Here is a 14,647-nt window from a genome sequence, read left to right as displayed (position 1 = left end):
GTGTCTTCTGGAGGATGCTGCCCTATTTCCCCGTCCATGGGCCTCTGAAGAGCGAGGCTTTCATCTTGAGACCCAGCATCATCCCCTGACAGTGATCGCAGCCCACGCCGTGCAGTGCTCTGCCTTGTGTTTGCAGAGATCTAGGGGGCTTCAAGACATCATAGGACTACGGGGACAAATTAAGTTCTGTCATGGCAGCATTCAGAATATATTCCAAGTAGATGGTCTGCAGGATGTGTGCTGAAGGGAGGGAGACCTTACGGGCACGCCAGCACGAAAAGTTTGCCTGTGCGGCACTGTAAGGAGAAGAGGAAGCGAAAATGAAACTGTTGGGACAGAGAAATGAAAGAACAGAGGTATAATATTTGAGGTTTCCTTTAAAGATTTGAGAAACAGCGATTAAGGTAGCTGGCCTGAAGGGGAGAGGCGGAGAGCAGGCAAAGGTGCTTCACCCCAGGGGAGGCAGCAGGAGCCCTTGCCAGGCCAGAGCAGCACAACGCGCCTGGGGCAGAGCAGGCTCTCCCTTGTTGACAAACAGCGTGTAACGGAGTGACAGTACTTCATTCTCCTTCCAGGGAATTTTATTTTTTGTTGGGTTTGTGGGGTTTTTTTATCTATCCGGCTATTGTTTCAAGAGACCTACAAGGACTTACTGATCTTTGGGGCTCCTGTCAAACTTAATTGAAAATTGCCGATAAGTTTGCGGGTTTGGGGGAGGGGAAGTACTCGGACAGATGGACGAACAAACACACGAGGCAATCTCTTTAATTTCCTTACTTTTGGAAGCAAGTTAAAACTGTCGCCTGGGAAGCAGCTGCTTTCTGTAAGTACAGGGCAAGGCCAGCTGAAGTGACCCTTTTAGTTCTGCTTGGGAGTTTGACCACTGTTGTTCCAATAATTTGAGGGAAGTTGTCGTTTTCCAAGCTGTTGAGATAAGGAAGATACAAGGGAGCCACACAAACTCTTTAGTAAACCAAAACCCTATAGAATGAGGACTCCAAACCTGGAAAATACCGAAATCAATGCTTTTGAAGAGCTTCTTCAGGAAAAAAAAAAAAAAAAAAAAAAAAAAAAAAAAAAAAAAAGCTAATTGAGACAGTTTCTGGCCATGTCAGAGGACGGATAAATGGAAAAAAAAGCTGACACGGACTCAGATAGTTTGATTTCCAGTAAAGAAGGGAAAAGTGGCCTTTGCTAGGCCATCGGATGGTCTCTAGACACAGCCACCACATGAGGAAGCACCGGAAAACTGCCTACCAGCTTTAATTTTGTGGTGGTCCAGAAGCCACGGTTTTTAGGTGTCATAATATAATTTGAACAATTGGTGAGCCAATTAGCCAGCAAGAACTTTTATTTAGCTGAGATGATTTTTTTTTCTTCTTGGCTTTTTCCCAACCCATGCTTGGTTCCAAATTCTTGCTTGAATAAGACACCAGCCTCTGCTGCTCTATTAGAATGAGGCAATGACTATAAACTTCATCAAAATGGAAGGTTGTTTATAGTTTTCTAAAACAAACTGATTTTTTTTTTTAGTGTGAGAGGCATCCAGGTCTTTAATACTGTTCAAAACTGACAATTGACCACTAGGGGGAAGTCACAGTTGTTGGTTAGCAGAAGCCTGGGGAAAACCGCTGCTCAAAACAACGCGTCTCAGTTCACATCCCATGTGAATGCATATATATATACACACACACACAAAAACCCCCTATATGCATTTACATATATAAAATTATACATAAAATAGTGGCGAATAAGAATAAGACACAAGTTCATAACGATTTGCTTGTTTTGCAAAAAGCAATAATGCTATTTATGTAAGCAATAATATTAACGACCTTGTTCTCATTCTCCCATTTGTCATCGTGATCATAAATTACAGGGTCATTTTGGGCAGAACTGCAGCTTCAAAAGTAAATTGGTTAGGACTATGGGACAGGGGTGCTTGGTCTGAAATTCGGCAGCCAGCCCTGTCCCAAAGGCGCTCAGAAATAGCGCTTTTTGGAGCTTTTTGGAAACCAGCCGAATGTTGCCCTTGTCAGCTCCCAGATCGGCATTGGTAGATACTGTGCTTGGCAGATATAAAAAAAAAAAAATACAAGTTTTTAAAAAATGGTGTTGGTTGGTTGGTTTTAAAAAACGGTTGATTTGCAGCCAATTCGCTCACCTTTCGCCATTCACGTGAAGGCCCAGAATGGGTTCAGAAAAGGGCGATGTGGTGCCCGCGGCTGAGCGGGCGGAACTGGAGGGGACGGGTTCCCCTGAGAAGCCCCAGAGCCCAGCCTGCGCCGGGGGATTTGCAGGCCAGTAGTTCATCTCGCCCGAGGACCGCATTTGATCTGGTTTCGAATTTGTCAGGATTGCCCTTAATCTCTGTGTCAAAGAAGAAAGGCTTAAGGTCTTGACGCATGAAGTTGGGAATCGCTGTCGCGCAGCAGATTGCGCCCTGGCGGGACGGGCGCCGCAGCTCAGCCGGCGCCTGCTCTGCCTCTCCCCGGCTCCCACACTCCTCAAATCCCTCCTTTTAAAGGGTGTCCAGGGCGGTGGCCACTGTTAACCCTGTTGATCAGGACAGGCAACGCGTAGCACATTTTCAATATCTCACCACCGGAAGCCCCGTTGGTTTGAAATAAGATGAAGAAATGCTGAATTCATTTGCGTTGTCAGAGAGCATCATCTTCAGAGGGACTCTGCCTGCAGGAACCATCTCAGCACATCAGGGCCCGCTCATGTGAGGAGGACGGAGGCTCTGCCCTTCGGGATTAGCATCACATCATCCCTGCTGCGGCAAAAAGAGGTGGAAGGGGAAGACTTCTGCAGGGTGCGCACGGCTTTGTAGCAGGAGACTTGTTGCATGGATTGAAGCAACAGAATAAAATAAGAGTCTAAGGTGTTAGGAAAATAATAAAAGTTTTCAAAACACCGCTATAAAAAGATCATCATCTGTCAGCATCATACAAATCCTCAGCACAAGAAGGACGTGGACCTGTTGGAGCAGGTCCAGAGGAGGGCCACAAAGATGGTCGTAGGGCTGGAGCACCTCTGCTATGAGGACAGGCTGAGAGAGTTGGGGTTGTTCAGCCTGGAGAAGAGAAGGCTCCAGGGAGACCTTAGAGCCCCTTCCAGTACCTGAAGGGGGCCTACAGGAAAGATGGGGAGGGACTTTTTACAAGGGCATGTAGCGGTAGGACGAGGGGTAATGGCTTCAGACTGGAAGAGAGAAGATTTATATTAGATATCAGGAAGAAATTTTTCACTCTGAGGGTGGTGAGGCACTGGAACAGGTTGCCCAGGGAAGCTGTGGATGCCCCATCCCTGGAAGTGTTCAAGGCCAGGCTGGATGGGGCTTTGAGCAGCCTGGTCTAGTGGGAGGTGTCCCTGCCCATGGCAGGGGGGTTGGAACTAGAAGATCTTTAAGGTCCCTTCCAACCCAAACCATTCTATGACTGTATGCCGTAGGTACAAGATGTTTGAAGTTAGAGGTGGGAATGCAGCCACACGTTAATGATTAACAACAAAGAAAATTTGGCAAATTGTTTCTTTTTGCTGGTGGTGAGAGCAGAGATGCTGAAAACTGGAACCCGGGACAGATGTTTCAGATGGAGCAGGCGGTCACCGCCCTGCCAGAGCCACTGAAGCTGCCTTCATTTACAGCAGCTGAGACTTCTGCTTGTGGCATTTTAGGCAGGTCTTCGGGCAGAGGTTTGCATAATTAATATTATTTTACTGAATAACTGTCTAATAGAGTGTCAGGGTTTCTCCGCTAATGACAGCAGCCTCCAGCGGGGACATCACAGCCACCGCCAGTTTATGTGCTGGAGACAGACACATGGCAGAACCACAGTCTTTTTTTTTTTTCCAGATCATGTATTTCAGACTGCAACTGAAAAACATTCCACTACAAATATTGGAAAAGCAAAACACTGTATTTTGGTGAGATTTTTACCCATCGGTTCACTAAAGATTTGTAATAATAAAAATAACGTGAAAGGACCATTGCAGAGGCATAGTCCATGTTCTTAAGAGGCCCACCCTCAAAGCATACCTTTTAATTCCACACACAAAAGCTTGGGGAGAATCATTGCGACATCCTTCTTAATTGCAGATAAAATTTTCAATTTTTAATGGCTGGAATTTGATGTTCCATGTAAAAGATAACAGAAGAAACAAGATGAATTTGCTTGTGACTCACCCTAAGCTTGTCTGCAGGTTTGGTTCTGGTTTTGGTTGCCTGTCAGGCATTTATTTTTTTTAATGCATCTAGTAGGATAGGTTTCAAAAGTAATTTACATCCATTCGTCACTGGATGATGAGGTTTTCAGTAAGATGTTCAGAGGAAAATTGCTGTATACCGGAAGACTACGTCTGTCAAAAATCAGATATGACAATCAGTGCAGCCTAGTCCTGCATTTCACAGTAGTCTTTCACAGTAACTTATATTTTAATTTCAAATAGGCTTTCCGTGTGAGCCTGGAACCGATGTAAAAATACACAGGTATCGACTCTGAAAAGGTCAACTACTTCAGTTGACAAAATAAAAGCTAATGTATGAAACATATGGATTGCTCTAGTTTCGGGGTGTGAGTGGATTCTATTGAAGATGATGTAAAGTGAAATCTATAGGAGCAGAAATGGTAGCCTTGATAGAAGTTTTGTCATTATTTTATGTCTCGGTCTCACATCAAGAGCTGTGTTTCCTCTTCCCCGTGCGCAGCCTTGAGGAACCAGCCCCGCTCTGAGGCTCCCAGGCCCTGCAGGGCCCTTGGCAGCGGTGAGGTCTCACCCAGCACCGAATCCCACCACCTCTCCACAGAGGGAGCGTTACCAGGCAAGAAGGTCACTAAAGGAAGGTTAACGCTTGAAGGACATTTGGTTTTCCACCCCTTCAAAGTGCTGGGTGAATCTCTTGAGCATGCACTGGAAACGGTTCCTAAAAACAAGGCCACTGCAGCCACCTGATTTAACTTTGTCTTAACAAATGTTTCATCGCATGTTTTGAATAATTGGATACCTTTATAAAGAACTGAGTCATCTGGAGTTATTTCCACAAAGAGGTGAAGGAATGGAGAATAAACCAAGACTCCGCACACCTTTTACTGAGGCCAGCAAATACAAGTAGACGAGCGCGTCACTCAATAGCAGGTCAAGGACATGTGAAGACACCCAAGTCTTCACCCACCTCAGTCAGCAGCGTCAGCCCTTTTCCCTACACAGGGCAGAGATTTCCATCAGCACAGACATGACTATTTACCGAGGCTGGGAGAGACCAGTCTGCCCGCTGCCATGAGGACCCTCATCCCAGGAATGGCCCCACACAGACACTTTCGCACACTTAAACAAAGTGCTGCATTTCTTTCCAATTAATTAGTTGATGTGTTTCCTTTGCCAGCATGGGAAGAGCCTTCCCGATCAGAAAAAAGAAGGAACCAGTGTCACCCAGTGTCCAGGTCCTTCTGGGCTGGCACGATGCTGGCACTGGCAATCCAGCTTTCACCACCGCAAGAGTCCTGTCACTCTGGTGCAGGGCGAAAAAGGAGATTGCCAGGGCAGGACTTACCTAGAGCTAAACCCCTGCTGAATTACCCTTTCCCTGGAATGATTGATCAGAAGTGAACTGTGCTAGTGACAGACGAGGGTGACAGGGACAGCCGTGGCCCCATGGGTGCCTGGGCAGGGCATGCTCCGGTGGGTAGAGCCATGTGTCATTCTCAGGATCTCTGTTGCATTCCCATAGTGATTGACACCTCCAATGAGCTCTGACTTAAGTAAAAGTCAAGTCCCTAGATACGGAGCTTTTCTGTTAATTCACGTTTTTGTGTGTAATAAATGCTTGATACGGCAGCTGTCGGTAGGACAGACAATCAAACTAAGTACTGAAAACGAACCCCGGAATATATTGTGCCACCACCTGTTAGTACTCGTTACTGACCTCGTGATAAACAGACGATGATGATTTTACAGCGTGTTACGTTGTTTTGCTGTTACCTCACATGCTGGTCAACAGCCCACTGAAACAGAACTATTCTGCTCGCTTTTGGCTTTTTAAATTCTGAGAGAGACTCTTGAGACATATATGAAGGAGCAGTGATTTAGATATCAGCACGGCTTTCTTAAATTAACATTAGATTATATCGTCACCTGCAAAACACCCTTCAGAAATGAGTACACCGTTGTGTTATATGAAACAAAAAAGCACATGGGATTATTTTGTCTTAACTGCATAAAACACTCATAGAGCTGAGCTCCAAGAAAGCTCGTGTCTTACAAAATGAGTCTGTTCCTGAGGTGCTGCAGGTTGGCCACAGCTGTGTGCTGTGACTCCCACGGGGCGGCTCGGGAGCGATCGGTGAATCTCTGTGTTTCATTGCTCTGAACAACTGGCAACAAACTGAATCACAGAATGATGGGGGTTGGATGGACCTCTGGAGATCATCTAGTCCAACCCCCTGCCAGAGCAGGGTCACCTAGAGCAGGTTACACAGGAACGCGTCCAGGTGGGTTTTGAATGTCTCCAGAGACGGAGACTCCACCACCTCTCTGGGCAGCCTGTGACAGTGCTCTGCCACCCTCAAAGTAAAGAAGTTCCTCCTCATGTTTAGGTGGAGCTTCCTATGGTCAAGTTTGTGCCCATTAACTCTTGTCCTGTCACTGGGCACCACTGAAAAGAGCCTGGCCCCATCCTCCTGACACCCACCCTTTAAGTGTTTATAAGCATTGGTAAGATTCCCCCCTCAGCCATCTTTTTTCCAGACTGAAGAGACACAAATCCTTCTGCCTTTCTTCATAGGAGAGATGTTCCAATCCCCTAATCATCTTACATGCATTGGTGCAACTCTTCTAAAGCTGAGGTGGTTTTTATATCGTTTGGCTGGGTAAATATGTTCATTGAAAGGTTATTGTCCAGATTGACTAGCCCCAGGCATTCTGCTTCAGTTTGTGTACGGGTCCATGCATCATCCTTGCAGGAAGGGTTATCAACTTCATTAATTTATACGCTACTGATTTTTTCACCTTCTAAGATCCTAATAAGCTGCACGCACGCCTAACCTTGAAGTGATAGCCCAAATCATATTTGAGGAGCCGTGTTCTGGAATAAAGCCACAGATCAAATTGAAATATAAACTGATTAAAATAAATGGCATGTAGCTTAGCTGCATGCGACCAAGCGATAGTAATGTGATATTGTAATTACCAGTCGCACCCCTACCTTTTCAACAGGTGTGCTCAAGCACCATCCAGAGCGTATATATATTTCTGCTCAAATATGCGTATACCCAGGTATTTTCAGCCGTAATTTCTCAGAAAGCTCAAACAGGCGCTGAAGCCCCTCCGTGGTTCCTAAGGCTCAACGTAACTTTGAAACGTGTTGGTTTGCCTCGTGCCGCGTTTGAGCGAAGAGCTGAGGCTGAGCCCTGAGGCCAGCAGGCGTTTGCCGCGCTGTTGGCTCCGCGCTGGCCTCAGCGGGTTTGTCTCTGCTGCTAATGAGAGGCAGCCCCGGGCCAGGCTCCCCGCTGGAGCCCCACAGCATCGCAGCCCCCAGCTCGTCACCGGGACGTGCTGCAGGGCTCTGCGAGGGCTCCTCAGGGCCTCGGAGGTACCTGCTCCCGAAAGGCAACGGGGACAGGACTGTGCGAGTTCTGGCTCCCTTCAGCGCATCCCAGCACGCTCCACAGGCGGAACAGCCAGGACGCACCACGTTCATGCTGTAGGAAGAGCAGGGTCCCGTACCAACCCTGTAGCTTGAGGCCTGGGGAGGGAGAAGGGCCAGGCTGAGCCTCGGCGGGTGCAGCTCATCCCCTGTGTAGACACACTGGGAGGTCACAAACGGGTCCGTGATCCTTGGCCTTGGGACCACCAACTTGTCCTACAACCTCTTTTGTTTGAGAGCATGCATATAGCCACACCGCCCTGCCCCCCGCTCTCTGACCACGACAGCTGTGCCACCCTGAAAAGGGAGGGGGGAAGAGACAGAGGGGACCTCTCCAACAACAATTACTTCAAAGCCACTTGCCACACTGAAAAAATAGTTTGTTTAGAAAACTCACCTGTACATGTTTCTTACTGCAAGCAGAGCCGTGACCATGCCCACCAGAAAGCGGGATGGGAGAGCCCAGAGTCCACCCCAGCATGAGACAAAACCACGAGGGGTAACCAGGGAGAATATCCCACTTTTCTCAGAGGTGTTGAAGACTCTCCCCAGCTAAAGACAGGATATGGGAGGCCCTAATGGCATTAATTGATCTCATGTGGCTGGTGTGTCCTACTGCTGTGCTCAGCTTTTGCTCAGTTTGCAATCACAAATGAGATTTGCCTCAGGTTAGCTTGTCAGAGGCTACTTTCTTCTTCTCCCTGTCTTGTGTGGCACGATCTATTTCTTAAGACAACATGCAATTAAATTCCTTTATTTGCTTAAGACACAAGAAATCACCACTATTAAATATGCTTATTTAAAGTGTGTTTTTCTAAGAGACCATGAATATCTGTGCAATGATGCTGAGAATGGATATTCCAGGTAAGCAAAATATTTTAATTTTGAAAGATGCGAATTAACAGCAGCAATGAAAAGGAAAAAGTGCGTCGGTTGGAGGACATGGACGTATCGTATGCATGCGGGGTGGCTGGTATATACCATGTAGGTGTACCAGATGTAAGGTACTTTTCATGTACACATTTATCCAACCACTAATGCCTCAACAGACCTCAGAGGTAAGTGCCAAAAAAGACGGCACGGGAGGAACAAGGACGACGGGTAATTAGGTAAGCGACAGATTGGAGAAAGAAGGCAGAGATAAGGGCAAGGGCAAGTGACCAAGACAAGGCTTTTCTAACACAGATGCGTTTACTTCTAAAGCTTTGAAAGAAATGAATCTGTAAGATCTTCACGTTGGCTTTCTATGAATAGACAAGAATAAACCCATCTAGAAAAACTTAATTGCCATTAAAACATGGTGGAAGAAGGATTAACCTCGAGGAAACAAAAAGCGGCGATGAGTGGCTGATTGCCCAAACCTAAAAGGAGACTTCCTGCCCGCTGCCGCATGTACGCTTCTGTGACGCCTTCAAATGTTTTTGTTGGAGGGAAAAAAACAATTTTAGAGCCAAGTAATTGCCACTCTTTTATAGAATAGTAGTTAATAAGACATCCGGGGAGAATTGGGTTGATTTAAATACTTTATTCTAAGGGATATTCAGCCATCATGTTCTGACTAAATGGATAATCAAATAAGTCACACTCTCCATTTAAAAATGCGGTCATTGTTAATGGACCTAATATCTCAGAGCAGTTTTGTCCCTGAATCCAGACGCGGGCGCAGTTAAAAGCACAGTCCCTTCGGGGACGCACATCACTGAAACCAGCTCCGAGCACCAATGGAGATGAGGAAGTTCTGCTTATGTTTTGGATAGTCGAATTACGTGTGGTAGGCTATAGACATGTATGCTATCAGCTTCAAAGCAAGTAACTTTCTGCGGTTAATAACCTTAACTGTAAATAGAAATTTATGTGTCAGTGAAGTTAATCAAAAGATCAGATTTTCACTATACTTAATATATACTTTGATAATTCTTTTTTTCCCAGCAGGCTCAGCTTTCTGTTGTGGTGCCTCTACCCTTCCAGTAGTGAAAGAGAGTGGACTTGATCTTAAGCTAGTCCATATCAGCCTGCTCCCACTGAGCTGAGTTGGACGAAACTGATTTGAAATAGCCGGGTACAGACACTTTGTTAAAATGAGAAACCTGGACTGTCAGAATCAGGCGACTTGGAAAATAGATCTCAAAATAGTTAAATATGTCTCTTTTTCCTGCCCTTTTACATCTTTTTACATTCTTCCGTGAGATCAGACTCACCACCAGAAGGAATCAGTTGTTGTGATTGTTATTCATGTTACAGCAGCACAAAGAGGCTCTTGGAGATCCCATGTGTTGATACTAAAAATGAGGTAGAGCCCATCCCATCTAATTTAAGTTGTTTAAAAGAAAAACAACACAGGTGTTGTCTTTAAGTTTATCTTTTTCCTCCCACAAGAGACACTATAAGCCATTCCCTGTATTTTTGTCTATTGTCTTGAGTGGCACCAACCATTAGACCCAGGCCCGTCTCTTAAATCCTTCTGCCAAGAGTAAAAAGGCATATTGCAGTCTGGGAGAGGAAATGGAGAGCCAGCGGGACCTGCGTGACTTCCAGCTATCCACTTTCTTCTCTGGGATGTTTATTCCCATCAGCCCCTGTCAGCAGGAGGAACCGGCTTGACTTTTTTCTATACTTCTCCGCGAACCAAAAGGGGTTGCTCAAGGGCCACGGTTTTCTCTAAAAAATATTCACCTCCAGCTAAAAGCAGAAGTTAAGGTACAACTTGCTGCAGTAAGACTGTCTACAGACCCCTGAGCAAGCTGCAGGACCTGTCTGTGAGGCTGTGGCGGGGTGGTGGAGAGGGGCAATCGTGGGAGGCTTTCGGTGGTCATGGGAAAAGCTCTCATTTTCTTCTTCTGCCACCATCCTCAGACCTCTTCTCCTTCCCCAGCCCCAGGAAGTCCCGAGCCCTGTCGTAGACACTGTATTCAATGGTAAAGCTGACAGCTTTTTGAATACTAGCTCATTGCTGCAATTCTACTGCTTAATCTCAGGGGAATTCGTTAGTTTAGAAATGGGAGTATCCCTTCAGCAGATTTTGAGCATACAGCCACAGCTGGTGAGGGCTGTGTTCAGTATGTATTTGTCCTGTGACTGCTGTAAGCGCTTGGCCCTAGAGGATCTAACTTCTTTGTACATCAATAAAGTTCAGGAATTGGTTTAAAAAAATTTAATTCTATAGTGAACACTAGATTTAGAAGTAAGCAGATGATTTAGCAGCTCAGGTTAGCAAACTAAGAAGTCACAGTCCAGATAATTAGTTCAGGAAAACAGGAATTTAACAACAAATTCTATGTAGTTTGGATTTTGAGTAGGAATCAATGGGATTCACAGGTTGTAAGCCCTTATTAGAGTCTGGCTGTAGGTACCAGTAATTAGCAATTTGGCATCAGGGAACGCAGAATGTGGGCAAGTTCACAAAACAGGAGGCTAAATGGGAGACTGCACAAACCCCCAACATTTGTTTTTAAACCACGGATTCTATAGGAAATCAAACCTCTGTCCTTGAAGAACTTGAGACAGATATTTTGGTCTGCTAAATCCTGGCAAGGGCAACTTGAATCAGTCATGTCAGGAGTAGAGTCATCCTGTTGGAAGAACTCCAGAAATGAGATTAGCAGTTGTTCAAGCAGGAAGTAATAAAAGCAACTCAGCCTCCTCCAGGGAAAGGTAATACCACAACGACATGATGTTCCTGGGATAATGGAGCATTAGGCTGGTGACTGAGTTGATGTCATTGATAAAACCATGATTACTCCGGTGAAATAAGTTCCACTCTAAGAGAAAGGGCAGAAATCATGACAGGTACCTGAAAAATAGCCTGACAGTATGCCCAAGAAGATAAAATGGGTACCAACGCACCTGGGTATAATACAAAATTTTTAAAGATTATATGGATAGTGATATTTCATCACCCAGGATTTTAGGTTTCAAGTTTGAACCTCTAGGTCTCAGCCAAAATCAATGAATTACGGACAATAAATAACATTTCATAGAACTTCTAGTTTTGCCCACACAAATGTGGAACAAACAGCTGAATCCTGACCCTTTGGCTCCATCAGAGACCAGTTTTGTTGTGCATTGACACCCTTAAGAGGTGAGGTCCCACAGCCCTCTCCCAGCCTGGGTCCATAGCTATTAGTGGTACAATTTCATGGTGGTGTACTTTGCCGAATGGCTGCAGAATATGAGCAAGTAAGCACCCTAACCTGCAGCTGGACATCCCACTTTAAAAAGGTATTATTTCAAACAAATGCATTATGCATTTTTAAATTATCCTTCCTAAAAGAACGCAGAACGCAGAAACTGAGCCGGTGGGACGCGAAGATAAATACAAATGAAGAGTAAAAGCACTGATGGCAATTTGGCAACCTAAGGAGTACTGGAGAGACCAAAGAGGGATGATAATGAATGGGAGCTGTTTTTCCAGGCACTGAATACAGCTACTGTGATTCAGATTTGGAAGCTGTATAAAGGTCTTAGAAGAGTAGAAAGAAAAACCTGTTACTGAGACTCTAGTTCAGAGCAGATGCTACATAACCCCAAGGACTGCTTAACTGGAATGTTTTCACAGCAATATATAAAATGATTTCTGGGAAGATGGACCCGCGGCTGAACCATTCATCATTATTTAGGGACTGTGTGGGCCTAGACCGTGTCTCGTGGAAAAAAGTTGTCTCTTGTGGCTCTAACTTCAAAGCATACACATTAGCAAAGACATCCTTTGCTCCATGACCAGCACTCTTTTCCTCTGCTTTAGAAACTAAACAAATCTGGACTCTGCAGTGTAAGGGACGGACTGTAAATTCCCTGCCGAGGGGCAGAAGGCCCTCCAAGCCTTCAATGGAATGCCTCAAACACTCGCAAGGAAATAAATAATGCAGGCCTGGCCTTCAAAGAACTGATAAGGCTCACACTTCTGGCGCCTGAAAGTGTGGGAGAACTGTCTTGTGAAGACAGGATAGTTCTGCCACTCGTGTGGTGAGCTTGCTAGTTCTCAGTTCTCAAGGCCATCGTGTCCAATGAGTGACCTTTGCTTCATTATCTGTGAAATGCATATGAAAGCGCACACCCCTGCATATGCTAATGACGATTACAGAGATCATGCTAAACATGTATGACTATGGCACTCATCTCTCCACTCAAATCATGCTACACATCACCTGGGAGACGGGAGAAACCTGAGCCGAGGCTGTCCTCAGCGAGGGGGATGGACCACGCTAATTCAGCAAACATAAAAGGGGAAAATAAGTGCCCCTGGGGGAACAAAGAAGAAACAATAGAAGAAGATAGTGCCTAGGAAGATTCTTCCCAAGAAAGAAGACCATGCCTGAGAAGATTCCCTGAAAAAGATGCTGGAACCAGGACCAGTGATCTCTTGATCTCTGTCTTTTTCTCTGTCTTTTCCTTTCTCTATCCCTCAGTTTCTCTTTTCTCTTAGAATTGTTAAGTAATGGTCAGAGTTGTTAAGTAACGACCTTAAGTACGACCTTAAGTACCGCTTGCCATAAGTTGTGCTATACCTGTTGTTAAGTAACACAACGCACACCTCACCATATATAATTTGTTATATACCTAACCAATTATCGTGGACTTGTTAAGACCTATACTAACCATTTTGGTAAGCTAATAAATGTTTCTATGTGGACCTTGAGATTTATCTCACCTTAGTCCACACCGTTGAGAATTTACGAATCTGAAGTCACTTACCCCCCCTCTTTACTGAGAGTGGGATGTGACATGCAGTGGCAAAGGATCCCTTAATGCCCTCACTGATCCAAAAGGGTCCCCTTCCAATTTCATGAGTGCCACATTGCCAAGTGTGGAAAATGCATGGGTAAAACACCTCAAAGAACTCTGTTAGTGTAATAAAGATAACTTGCCTTCCCCAAGAGACAGAAAGAAAGAGACAGAGAGAATTGACAGAAGGCAATGGACAGAAGAATGGACAGAGAAAAAATATGAAGGACAATCAAATATGACTGCCAAATGACAGAAAAGTTAGGGCGAGTAAAGTTTTGAATTGTGCCAAGGAAAGGAGATCATGGGGAGAAAGATGATAGAGATGCTGGAAGGTCTGTAGCTGGAACTGTTCCCAGACAAGGGAGAGAGACAGGCTGAGGCACAAGTTGGAACAGAGAGAGGCAACAAGGGAAGGGTTAGATCTGAAAGGTGTCAGGCTGAAAGCTCAGACTGTCTCCGACTAACCAGATAAACTAAGTAGGCATGGGGAGAAAACAGCTGAGGTGTAGGAGAAAGGCGGATGAGTCACAAAGGAGAAGGAGATCTCATAGAGGGGTCAGACAAAGACTCACATAGGGTGGGATATCAAGAAAAAATATGATGGCTGCTGTGCTGAAAGCAGAAGAGACACCGAGTTGGATGACACAATATTTCTTCCTCCAAAAATGCAGCAAAAGCTCCATGCAGAGAAGTTCCAAAAGGGAAGCTGAATAACTCCAAATGGAAGCAAGGAAAGAACTGGGCAGAGGAGCTCGTGCAGCAGCCATAGATGGTTCGTTTGGTAGAAATAGAAAGGTAAGGATAAAAAGGGGAGATACATGGAGCAGCATGGGAACTGCTCTTTTGGAATGGAGAAATTAGATACCAAAATGGTATTTATACCTTGGTATTTCTACTGCATAAACACACAATGAAAACTCTTTATGAGTTTATATGACAAGAACGGTAAAAACCATTTAAGAATGAGATAACCAATATATTTCTGAATGATTCACTTACTAAAAGCTTCTGCATTTTGCAAGTATGAAGGCTGCAAAGTAATTAAATGGGTGTATAAACTGAGTAGATATCATGGTCAAACAGACATAACTTATTGCAGGGAAACGCAATTGAACTTGCCCTATGTAATTAACAACCGATGATCAGCTTGCTCAGCCCCTGCAGAGATGTGCTTTCATTAGCCTGAGCTGGCTATTGATAGCTTCCCATATTTCCATCATCCCCTGGAGCAGGAGGCAGCCTTTCACGTGTGTCTGCGTTCCGGACTGGTTGGTCAGA

This window comes from Chroicocephalus ridibundus, chromosome 1, assembly GCF_963924245.1.
Source record: "Chroicocephalus ridibundus chromosome 1, bChrRid1.1, whole genome shotgun sequence".
NCBI classification, from domain to species: Eukaryota; Metazoa; Chordata; class Aves; order Charadriiformes; family Laridae; genus Chroicocephalus; species Chroicocephalus ridibundus.
This window is presented reverse-complemented; position numbering follows the sequence as displayed.